Here is a 13223-nt window from a genome sequence, read left to right on the forward strand (position 1 = left end):
ACATCAAGTAAAATCGTATCTTGTGTTTCAGCTAATATTTAGATTAGATGAAGCCCTCTATGGTTGAAATAAACTACTACACCATGTTATAGAACAGGTACAACATGGTTGAGAGATGTATCTTAATCTGATTCACAATTTCACATTTTCATATGATTATTATATATTGTAGATTTTTACAGTTATTATTACATACATACATCAGCAGTTGGTGAGACAAAGGTCTTGTTGAGTAGCTATATTAAACTCTAACAGTCTGTTTGTAACCCCCCCCCCCCCACACACACACACACACGAACACATGCATTTTAACATCCAGATCATTTTCTGCTGAAAAAAAAATATATACATGCATCTAGGTATTTATACTTAATTTTTGATTAGTACATACATTAATGCCTTTTAGTAAACAGTGAGTGAAACAAACTAGTCTTACATTTGCGTAAGCATATGGTGGACATTTTTAAAGCAGCTTACAGTGCATTCAGAGTTTTTGTTCCAAGAAGCTAGGAACATCCTAAACTGAGATTGAGCTTTTGAACTCGAGTTTTCTGTAAACACAAAAGGGCGCTGTGGTTAAACCAAACAAACACAGGTGGTTTTGAAAAAACAAACAAACAAAAAACATTATTATTTATTCTTCCAACCCCACTAGATGGCAGTAGAGACCAGGCATGTTCACAAAGAATCCAGGCATATTCTTATTAGGCTATAACACCCCTCAAGAGTTAGAGTGGTGCAAAAGGTGCATTTGGAGAGCAACCAGCTGTTATGAATACTACTGTAATATTGCCCATACTTGACATGGGTTGATTTGTGGGGGGCCCCCTACTGGGAAACTGTATTAAATGCAGCCCATTAAAAACAAACTGCGAAGCAAAGAATCCTGTCATATATATGCAAATACATATTACAAATAGTTAATAGAGAGAGTGATTGCAATCACAATCAAAACCAAATTAATTATGGTAGACAATCAATAATATAAAACTTATTTTCATATTTATTTTCTGGCAGAAATGCTTTCAGTTTTGAATTATTCTTTTCACGCATATCTTACGTGTAGCTAAAGAAAATGTAAGATGGAGTTGATGACTGTGGTAGTCATTTCTTTTTGACTGGAAGAAGACAGCCTGAGCTGTCATGTCCATTAACGTTCTGTGGAAAACACCTAGCACTGTTCTCAACCACAGAGGTGCTGCTTCAAACCTGCAAACCTAAACTCATTTCAGCAGGACATACAGGAATGATAGAAAAACACTCAATGCACCAAATGGACAAAAGCAACTTTTTTTTTTCAGACTTTTTCCAACTGCAAAGAGGACACCTCCCGCTACTTGGGAAATTAAATGCATAGAAGCTACCAAACAGCTACTGATCAGCAGGGAAAAAGCCCCTCCAAAGAAAATAATCATTGTTATACTGTCAAGACAACATCTTCACTTTTAGTCAACCACATCTCTGAGGTTACACAATGTACGCCATGTATATATAAATGGTTTAAGACATTGTTGTCTAACCATTCTCTACTTCCTGTTGGCCTTCTGTAGCAAATCGTAGCTCCGTGTAGCTGTTATTTTATTTTTTCTCTAGTATCTTTATCTTACTATCACTCTCTGTTTTTTAAAAGTGGTAAAATATAACTTAATTCACACCATATTTCTGATATTATCGATCAATCTTATCAGATTAACTTCGATCGTTCACTTTTATTTTATTTCCGTGAGTGCAGTACACCTGCAAAGCGTTAGCACTTGTTAGCTTGTCATTAGTGTTTTCATTCGAACCTATCGCTGTATTCTTTTCTCCTCTCACTCCAGTTTTTCACAAGTTCATCAAACAACCGCAGTAAGAAGTTTCATCAAGCACGGTGAGTAATGGCTTCTCCTATCATTGTTTCTTGCACCTCTTGCCACATGTACAGTTTATCTATCTCTGTCGCTGATGAGGGATTCACATGTGATAAATGCAGGGAAATAGTTAGGCTGACAGAGAAGATTTCAGAATTAGAGACACGCATCCAAACTTTAATTGAGGACAGTAAGAATGTTAGGGCTCTAGATACGGCTTTGGATGCATCTAGCTCAGGGATTCCTGTACATTGTTCGGTTCCGGAAACAGAGCCCTTGCAGCAGGGCAACTGGGTGACGGTGAGGCAGCGAAGTCGTGGGTCAAAACACCGCTCTTCTGTTCCGATCAAAACATTAAACAGGTTCTCCCCACTCAGTGATGCACCCACTGAGAAACCTGATGAAAGTGCTCTAGTTATTGGTGATTCTATTGTACGGAACGTGAATATAGAGACACCAGCCACCATAGTCAAATGTTTACCGGGAGCCAGAGCGCCTGACATCTTGGCAAATTTAAAAGTGCTGGCTAATGCTAAACGTAAATACATTAAGATTGTTATTCATGCCGGCGCTAATGATGTTCGACTTCGCCAGTCGGAGATCACTAAAAATAACATTAAAGAGGTGTGTTAACTTGCAAGCACGATGTCAGACACTGTAATATGCTCTGGTCCCCTCCCTGCTTACCGTGGTGATGAGATGCATAGCAGATTGTCATCACTCAATGGCTGGATGTCTAAGTGGTGCCCACAGAATAACATAGGTTTCATAGACAATTGGACGAGCTTTTGGGGCAGACCTGACCTGTTTAAAAGAGATGGTCTTCATCCCTCCTGGGGTGGCGCCACTCTTCTCTCTAGAAATATGGCAAATAGTCTTAGTGTTTATACTTGACTAACTGGGGCCCAGGTCAGGAAGCAGACAGACTGGCTAAACCGACCGTCTGCTAGCCGCCTCCCGTCACAGAGGTCAGTTAATTCTCAGCACATAGAGACTTTTTCACCTAGATATCACACTATAGAGACTGTGTCTGTTCCCCGAACTAGAAAAAACAAAAAACGTCCAAACCAAGTTAAGATTAACAATTTAATTGAGGTTCAACAAATAAAAAACAGAAGCAATATGGATGAACAAATGATAAAGCTTGGCTTATTGAATATCAGATCCCTTTCTACGAAAACACTTTTTGTAAATAATATGATCACTGATCATAATATAGATGTACTCTGTTTGACAGAAACCTGGCTAAAACCTGATGATTACATTATTTTAAATGAGTCCACCCCCCAAGATTACTGTTATAAACATGAGCCGCGTCTAAAAGGCAAAGGTGGAGGTGTTGCTTCAATTTATAACAACGTTTTCAGGATCTCTCAGAGAGCAGGCTTCAAGTATAACTCGTTTGAAGTAATGGTGCTTCATATAACATTATCCAGAGAAACAAATGTTAATGATAAATCCTCTGTTATTTTTGTACTGGCTACTGTATACAGGCCACCAGGGCACCATACAGACTTTATTAAAGAGTTTGGTGATTTTACATCCGAGTTAGTTCTGGCTGCAGATAAAGTCTTAATAGTTGGTGATTTTAATATCCATGTTGATAATGAAAAAGATGCATTGGGATCAGCATTTATAGACATTCTGAACTCTATTGGTGTTAGACAACACGTTTCAGGACCTACTCATTGTCGAAATCATACTCTAGATTTAATACTGTCACATGGAATTGATGTTGATGGTGTTGAAATTATTCAGCCAAGTGATGATATCTCAGATCATTATTTAGTTCTGTGCAAACTTCATATAGCCAAAATTGTAAATCCTACTTCTTGTTACAAGTATGGAAGAACCATCACTTCTAACACAAAAGACTGCTTTTTAAGTTATCTTCCTGATGTATCCAAATTCCTTAGCATATCCAAAACCTCAGAACTTGATGATGTAACAGAAACTTTGGACTCTCTCTTTTCTAGCACTTTAAATACAGTTGCTCCTTTACGCTTAAGGAAGGTTAAGGAAAACAGTTTGACACCATGGTATAATGAGCATACTCGCACCCTAAAGAGAGCAGCCCGAAAAATGGAGCGCAGCTGGAGGAAAACAAAACTAGAGGTATTTCGTATTGCTTGGCGGGAAAGTAACATATCCTACAGAAAAGCATTAAAAACTGCTAGATCCGATTACTTTTCTTCTCTTTTAGAAGAAAACAAACATAACCCCAGGTATTTATTCAATCCAGTGGCTAAATTAACGAAAAATAAAGCCTCAACAATTGTTGACATTTCCCAACATCACAGCAGTAATGACTTTATGAACTACTTTACTTCTAAAATCGATACTATTAGAGATAAAATTGCAACCATTCAGCCGTCAGCTACAGTATCACATCAGACAGTGCACTATAGACCCCCTGAGGAACAGTTCCACTCATTCTCTACTATAGGAGAGGAAGAATTGTATAAACTTGTTAAATCATCTAAACCAACAACATGTATGTTAGACCCTATACCATCTAAGCTCCTAAAAGAGGTGCTTCCAGAAGTCATAGATCCTCTTCTGACTATTATTAATTCCTCATTGTCATTAGGATATGTCCCCAAAACCTTCAAACTGGCTGTTATTAAGCCTCTCATCAAAAAACCACAGCTTGACCCCAAAGAACTAGTTAATTATAGACCAATCTCGAATCTCCCTTTTCTGTCCAAGATACTAGAAAAGGTGGTATCCTCACAATTATATTCCTTCTTAGAGAAAAATGGTATATGTGAGGATTTCCAGTCAGGATTTAGACCGTATCATAGTACTGAGACTGCTCTCCTTAGAGTTACAAATGATCTGCTCTTATCATCTGATCGTGGGTGTATCTCTCTATTAGTTTTATTGGATCTTAGTGCTGCGTTTGACACAATTGACCACAACATTCTTTTGCATAGACTTGAACACTTTGTTGGCATCAGTGGAAGTGCATTAGCATGGTTTAAATCGTACTTATATGACCGCCATCAGTTCGTAGCAGTGATTGAAGATGTATCATATCGATCACAAGTGCAGTATGGAGTACCTCAAGGCTCAGTACTAGGGCCGCTACTCTTCACGCTTTATATGTTACCCTTGGGAGATATCATCAGGAAACATGGTGTTAGCTTTCACTGTTATGCTGATGATACTCAACTCTATATTTCTTCGCAGCCCGGTGAAACACACCAATTTGAAAAACTAATGGATTGCATAGTCGATATAAAAAACTGGATGACAAGTAATTTCTTACTGCTAAATTCTGAAAAAAACAGAGGTGTTAATTATAGGACCTAAAAACTCCGCTTGTAATAACCTAGAACACTGTCTAAGACTTGATGGTTGCCCTGTCAATTCTTCGTCATCAGTTAGGAACCTAGGTGTGCTATTTGATCGCAATCTTTCCTTAGAAAGCCACGTTTCTAGCATTTGTAAAACTGCATTTTTCCATCTCAAAAATATATCTAAATTACGGCCTATGCTCTCAATGTCAAATGCAAAAATGTTAATCCATGCTTTTATGACCTCAAGGTTAGATTATTGTAATGCTTTATTGGGTGGTTGTTCTGCACGTTTAGTAAACAAACTACAGCTAGTCCAATATGCAACAGCAAGAGTTCTTACTAGAACCAGGAAGTATGACCATATTAGCCCGGTCCTGTCAACACTGCACTGGCTCCCTATCAAGCATCATATAGATTTTAAAATATTGCTTATTACCTATAAAGCCCTGAATGGTTTAGCACCTCAGTATTTGAATGAGCTCCTTTTACATTATAATCCTCTACGTCCGCTACGTTCTCAAAACTCAGGCAATTTGATAATACCTAGAATATCAAAATCAACTGCGAGCGGCAGATCCTTTTCCTATTTGGTGCCTAAACTCTGGAATAACCTACCTAACATTGTTCGGGAGGCAGACACACTCTTGCAGTTTAAATCTAGATTAAAGACCCATCTCTTTAACCTGGCATACACATAACATACTAATATGCTTTTATTATCCAAATCCGTTAAAGGATTTTTAGGCTGCATTAATTAGGTAAACCGGAACCGGAAACACTTCCCATAACACCCTATGTACTTGCTACATCATTAGAAGAATGGCATCTACGCTAATATTTGTCTGTTTCTCTCTTGTTCCGAGGTCACCGTGGCCACCAGATCCAGTCTGTGTCCAGATCAGAGGGTCACTGCAGTCACCCGGATCCAGTACGTATCCAGACCAGATCCTGGATCAGCACCTAGAAAGGACCTCTACATCCCTTAAAGACAGCGGAAACCAGGACAACTAGAGCCCCAGATACAGATCCCCTGTAAAGACCTTGTCTCAAAGGAGCACCAGGACAAGACCACAGGAAACAGATGATTCTTCTGCACAATCTGACTTTGCTGCAGCCTGGAATTGAACTACTGGTTTCGTCTGGTCAGAGGAGAACTGGCCCCCCAACTGAGCCTGGTTTCTCCCAAGGTTTTTTTCTCCATTCTGTCACCGATGGAGTTTCGGTTCCTTGCCGCTGTCACCTCTGGCTTGCTTAGTTGGGGACACTTCATCTACAGCGATATCGTTGACTTGATTGCAAATAAATGCACAGACACTATTTAATTGAACAGAGATGACATAACTGAATTCAATGATGAACTGCCTTTAACTATAATTTTTTCATTATTGACACTGTTTTCCTAATGAATGTTGTTCAGTTGCTTTGACGCAATGTATTTTGTTTAAAGCGCTATATAAATAAAGGTGACTTTAACTTTGACTTTGACTATAATAAATATGTGCACACATGTGTACCCTGTGTGTAGCCAACTTGAACTCATTTGAGACTCTTGTAGAAAATAACTATACACTATTTTGATTCACACATATCAAAGTGATGAATGTGAAAACAAATTACAGCAGATGGGTCTGTGACATTCTCTGTTCCAAATGCAAAACTGACAGCAGTGTGCATACCTTAATGTATATTAGCCAGGGGTAAATGAATCCCAGTGCTCAATCACAGTGAGTTTTATGAATAAACAGCCTTTTTTATTTACTCATATGTATTTATAAATACAATAATGCTAATAATTTCTAATCAACATGTCTAGCACTGTTCACTGTAAACTAAGTCATCAAATTGTGTTGCCAACAGTGTCAAGATGGTTCTGAACAGAAAGACGAAATGTGGCTTGGCTATACTGTACTTAAAATCACTCTCTAATGAATAAATCTATTATCGCTCTCCAAAATTAAAGATGCAGTCACAAAAATGTATTTTTAAACTTGAGAATGCCTCCTTTTGAAAATGTTGGCAAGTTGAATTGTCCCACTGTATTGTACTTCTGCATGTTGTGCAAACTGTCAACTTTTTTACATTACCAGCACTTCACTAAAAACCCACATTTAGTTTATATATTATATATGCTGCATAGACCAATTACTATATTGTCACTCTTGCTGACCACAAATGGAACTGTTTAGAACACTTGTATTTATACCCCACACTGTATATTCTCTGTGGCTCTATTTTGTGAATTATGTATATTGTGTTGTCTATTCTGAACTTGAACATCATGTGTATTACACTCTTCTGTTAGATTTGCTACAATTTTGTTTGGTGAAAAAAACTTTTTTTTTCCCAACCACCATTTACTGACATGAATTTGAGATAGTGGTATACACTCTGAGCACAGTCTATGGAATACTACGTTAATTTCTTGAAATATTTGAGTAAGCTAATTTAAACATTTAACTGAAAAGTCTCACGTAATCTCAAATTTAATATCAAGAAAATTTTTAGTAGTGGAACCTTAACTATAGCTACAACTAACTTATTCAGTAAATGCTAACTGGCTAATTGGTAATTGCTGAATGAGTAAGGTAATATAGAGCATTTAGCATATAGCTATCTTCTCTAAAACCAAGCTCATGTTCCACCATGATGGTACACCCCCCCCTCCCAAAAAAAATATAGCATTTACTCTCTAAATTAAAAGCAAGTTCATTAAATTACAGCTCAAAACAATGAAACAATTCAGAAAAAGAAAGCTTAATAAATATGTATATATATCCTGCATGGTTGAAATCTTGTCTGGACACATGCCTAGTAGGCCTGAAAACAGTACTTAAATAGTAATACATTTTTTATTAATTTGTGTTAATTGCTGACAGAGTGCACCACCTGCAACCACCAGCTTAATATTCACTGTTATTGTTATTCATAAGTTGCCAATTAGTGGTAACAGAATTCAGTAATAAAACTATCACGTCCTAAGAATGGGGCTTGATAGACAATAATATTGGTGGACTTCCCAACAACCTTGAATAGATTATGCCTATCAAAACTTAATTTGGCATTGAATTGGAATGGCTTGGCTATGAGTTTGTGTCTCTGTTGGTTGATGAAAATGGCTCTACAGCTCCATCAGCCAAATTCAACCTGTCATTTTTTGCACTTTATGGATAATCCCTATGAACACCTTCATGACCCTAATTTGAAGGCCCATTTTCTGCCTTCTCTAGACAAAACACTCTTAAAACAAGGTCTCATATATGTGATCAGCAAAAGGACAAAAAAAAAAAAAAAACTGAACTACCACCTACTGTATTGTAAAATAAAAAAGGTTGTATTACTATCAGTAATAAAAATAATAATAAAATAATTATAATAATTGTATTTTACAGAACAACTAATATTTATGGATGTCATCTTCGCTTTCAAATATTAAACCATGAAATTTAATTTTATTATCGTGCTGTTTGCCATCTGCCCTGTACAGTGAAAACTGGGATTCATCCGTGAAGAGAACACCTCTCCAAAGTGCCAGATGCCATCGAATGTGAGCATTTGCCCACTCAAGTCGGTTACAATGACGAACTGCAGTCAGGTCGAGACCCCGATAAGGACGATGAGCATTCAGATGAGCTTCTCTGAGACGGTTTCTGACAGCTTGTGCAGAAATTCTTTGTTTATGCAAACCGATTGTTGCAGCAGCTGTCCGGGTGGCTGGTCTCAGACGATCTTAGAGGTGAAGATGCTGGATGTGGAGGTTCTGTAGCTGGTGTGGTTACACGTGTGAGGCCAGTTGGATGTACTGCCAAATTCAAGTTTCAAGAGAAATGAACATTCAATTCATGGGCAACAGCTCTGGTGGACATTCCTGCAGTCAGCATGCCAATTGCATGCTCCCTCAAAACTTGCAACATCTGTGGCATTGTGCTGTGTGATAAAACTTCACATTTTAGAGTGGCCATTTATTGTGCTCTGCCTAAGGCACACCTGAGCAATAATCATGCTGTCTAATCAGCATCTTGATATGCCACACCTGTGAGGTGGATGGATTGTCTCGGCAAAGGAGAAGTGCTCACTAACACAGATTTAGACAGATTTTTTGAAGAATATTTGAAAGAAATATACCTTTTTTTTTACACAGATAAAGTCTTAGACCTTTGAGTTCAGCTCATGAAAAATGAGCTCATGAAAAATGGGGGCAAAAACAAAAGTGTTGCATTTATAATTTTGTTCAGTATATATATATATATATAGTAGGCCTATATGTTTTAGTACAGTACATTATTAAAAGCATTGCAATAATCATGACATTAAGTGTGTTTCACCAAAAAGCGCACAGGTCAAGTAAGGTTATAATGCTCATAGTTCAGCCTGTACCACAGCCTGTAATATTGTTTAGTGCCAATGATTTTCAATTTCAACTACTGTACATTGACTCTTATTAGGAACTGAAGGCACTGAAGTCTGCCAGTAGCTGTGAGCCAAATAAATCTACACATAGATGCAAAGGTGATGCTGAGAATTCTTGAAAGGACTGACACTCATTTGGGATGGCCAGAGGGTGAGTACATTTTCAGCAAATCTGCATTTTTGGGTGAACTATTCATTTAAGAAAATGCCTTATGAAAATCACACTAGCAGCAACAACCCACAAACTTTCTATCACATTGTATGAAACTGCCAATAGGGGTTTGTGCTTACTATTATTATTATTATTAATATATATATATACATATATATATCAGCATCTTATCAGCATCTTCCCCTAATATGTTAAGGTATAGAATTTCTGCTTACTAAATTATCTGTATGTGCTAGCCTATCTACAGGACCTGAAATTTGCCGTGAGGTGGCAGAAATTGCGTGCAGTGTTATGCGCTAAAATCTACTCCCAAACATCTGGAATTCAAACACGTCAGGAACTCACACAAAACAGATGCCATGCAGCAAAACTGCATAATAATGTACTGTTGAACTACCACATTCCTCTTCATGATCATTCTGGTAGCACGTGAAGGCATCATTAGTGAAAACAGGCAGAGACAAGGGTAGCTTTAGCAACATTAGCCTTACAGAGAGCCAATCTCTTTTGGAAAACAAAATATGATGCGTGATGCTTACTTAGTCTGGAGTCTGGACGTTTACATTTACGCATGAAGCGTTGGTATCGATCCCACTTTCAGAAGGAATCTTTGCACAACTCCAGCGCTGAACTGACACTTGTTTGTGAGGCAGTCAAGTCTGATGTAAAATGTTAGCACAAAGTATAGGGCTTTTCCGTTCTTTTTCTAGGAAATTTCCTTCGAAAATGAAATGTAACCACTGTGTCCTCAGCAGTCTATGGAGAATCCTATGTTTGTTGGTGCATCTCAACACACAACACTTTTTTAATGGCTCTTTGACGCGGACATTGTATCTCCAGCAGATACAGCAAGAAAACAGTAATTGTGACCTCAGCTTCTCATTTAGGGCTGTGTATATGCTAATAGGGCAGAGAGCGTCACAAATGGCGGGACTTTCACAGACTGTGTCGTCATAGTCTGGAACTGCTCATGTGGAGAGACTGCCCACACAGCAAACGGACTTGGCCCAGATGTGGCCTCAAGCTGGCACTGTTGGCCTCCTGTTGGCAATGGCATGTTCCCTTTCAGCCAGAGCTGGGCCATGTGTGCAAATGACAGCATGGCATGGATCCGGCAAACAATATGAGGGCCGATTGTTGGTGGGAGGATTGTGGCCCAGATCAGTCAGGTGATACGTGGCCCAAATCAGGCTGAGATCTGGCAGCATATTATGTGACCCATGATAATCAAGATAAATACAATATTGCATGATAATTGTGGCGAGTGGGGCGGGGCCGAGGGACGTGGGAACACGAATGAGGCCGGCAGTGATTGGGCAAATCAGTGGCACCTGCGACCCACCGCTGGTCTCGAGTCCCACGTAGGAGATGGAAGGATATAAAAACTGGAGCCACGACAGTGAAGGACGAGAGAGGACCAGGCCTGGGCGTTATTTTAGGTTTTGGTTTCATTTTGTGCGCACCAGTCGTCCGTGAGGGGCTGGTGCGCTGTTTTGTGTTTGTTTTGTAATTAAAGTTTCATTTTGATTGTCCGCCGGTTCCCGCCTCCTTCTTCCCGATGACTAGGAAGTCTTTTATCATTACAATAATGTTTAAATGATCACATACATTTTAATGAAGTGTAGTATTGTTCAAATGTAGTCTTTGAAATGGCAAGTCAATACAGAATAAAACATCATTTCATAATTAAGCAAATCAGTCATTAAACTGCACTTAATTATAATTTTATACAATTTTATATTATTATTCTTGGTACAAATAATCTTAGAATCCATACATGAAAATAGAGAGAGAGATCATTTAACCATTATCGTGTAACATTTATTTGGTTTACCATGGGGCACACACTGATCTATAACAGAGAGTGCGGGCACATTATTTTTATTAGTATGCTGTCATGCACAAGCATTAAATAAAATTATCATGAAAGTATCTTATTTTGTATTTAAATCCTCTGTATCCATGTGATGCTTGGTGTGAGGAACAGATCCAATTTCAAACCATTCATCAGTGATATGTATCTCCTTCCTCTATAGCTATAGTAACAATTAAAAACTTTGCAGTTAAGAAGTTTTACAACAAGTTTTACGCCAGCGATATCAAACCAAAGCCAAATGTGGGCAGGTTCTGGGCCAAAACTGCTTGCTGTCTGGGTCTGGACTGTATATAAGGCTCAGGTGTGGCTCAGATTTAGGGATTCTGGTTTACTAAAGGCTGAGAATTGCCACCAATAATAAAACCAGTTTTGGCCCAGTTCAGGGCCAGCTAAGGGTGATTAACTGGATGAGATCTGGGCCGGTTATGGCCCATGTGTGGCCCTTGTCTTTAATCCAGTTCTGGGCCACTTCAGGGCCATCATTTGTGGCACAGGGGGCTCTCCATTAGGAATATTCTGATTTGTATTTGTCACTGGCTTAACAAGTTACAGTCTTTGTAATTATACAGAAAAATACCCTTTTTATGTGTTTTTATATGTGTTCCCAAAAGCAACTATGGTCACAAGTTCCATCGTTATGAATAGAGTTCAAGTAAGCCAACGGCCTTACTGAGCCACTACATGACCTAACATGGTGGCGTGTCCACACGTAGCAGCTTCTCTCTGTCCTGACAGAACAGTGTTTTCGTGTTTTTTGTCTTGTGAGTCGCAGTGTTTTTGTACGTCGTCATCGCGTCTACCTGTCTGTAAGCGCGAATAGTCGCGAGTTTCTGCCTGATGTTGGCAGAACCGAATTTTTAAAGTTAAACTCCGCGCACATGGAACAGCTGCGGGATCTCGGTCTGCTACGGAAGCCTACACCAACACCGACCCCCACTACTGCATCTTGCCCACAGCGGAGACACCACAAGTGGCGTGGGAGGAAGCAGAAGAGGGATAAGCACGGAGGTTTCCGGGCTAGGCTAACGGCTAACCCACACAAGCCATCTATCTCCACCATCGTACTTTGCTAACGTACGCTCGTTGGACAATAAACTGGACTACATTTGATTACAACGTTCAACTCAGAGGACTGTAAGAGACTTTTGTGTTTTTGTGTTCACGGAAACATGGCTCAGCAACATCGTTCCAGATGGCGCTATTCAGCTCGACCAGCTGACGTACTATCGAGCGGATAGAGCTCTCGTTGTGGGAGGAAAAACCCGCGGCGGCGGGCTTTGTGTTTACATCAATGATGCGTGGTGCCGCAATGCTGTTGTGATCTGCAAACACTGCTCACCCCAGGCGGAGTTTATGATTATTAAGAGCAAGCCGTTCTATCTGCCGAGGGAATATACTGCCACACTGCTCATTTCGGTCTACATTCCCCCGAACAACATCAACAACAACAGGAACTGACCCACTAAATGAACTATACCAGCACATCAGTGAGCAGCAGACAGCACACCCTGATGCTTTTCTCATCATAGCTGGGGATTTCAACCATGCTGACTTAAAGAGTGTGTTTCCAAAAATACCACAACACATTAACTTTCCAACACAAGGTAATAACATTT

This window comes from Carassius carassius, chromosome 4 (genome assembly GCF_963082965.1).
Source record: "Carassius carassius chromosome 4, fCarCar2.1, whole genome shotgun sequence".
Lineage (NCBI taxonomy): Eukaryota > Metazoa > Chordata > Actinopteri > Cypriniformes > Cyprinidae > Carassius > Carassius carassius.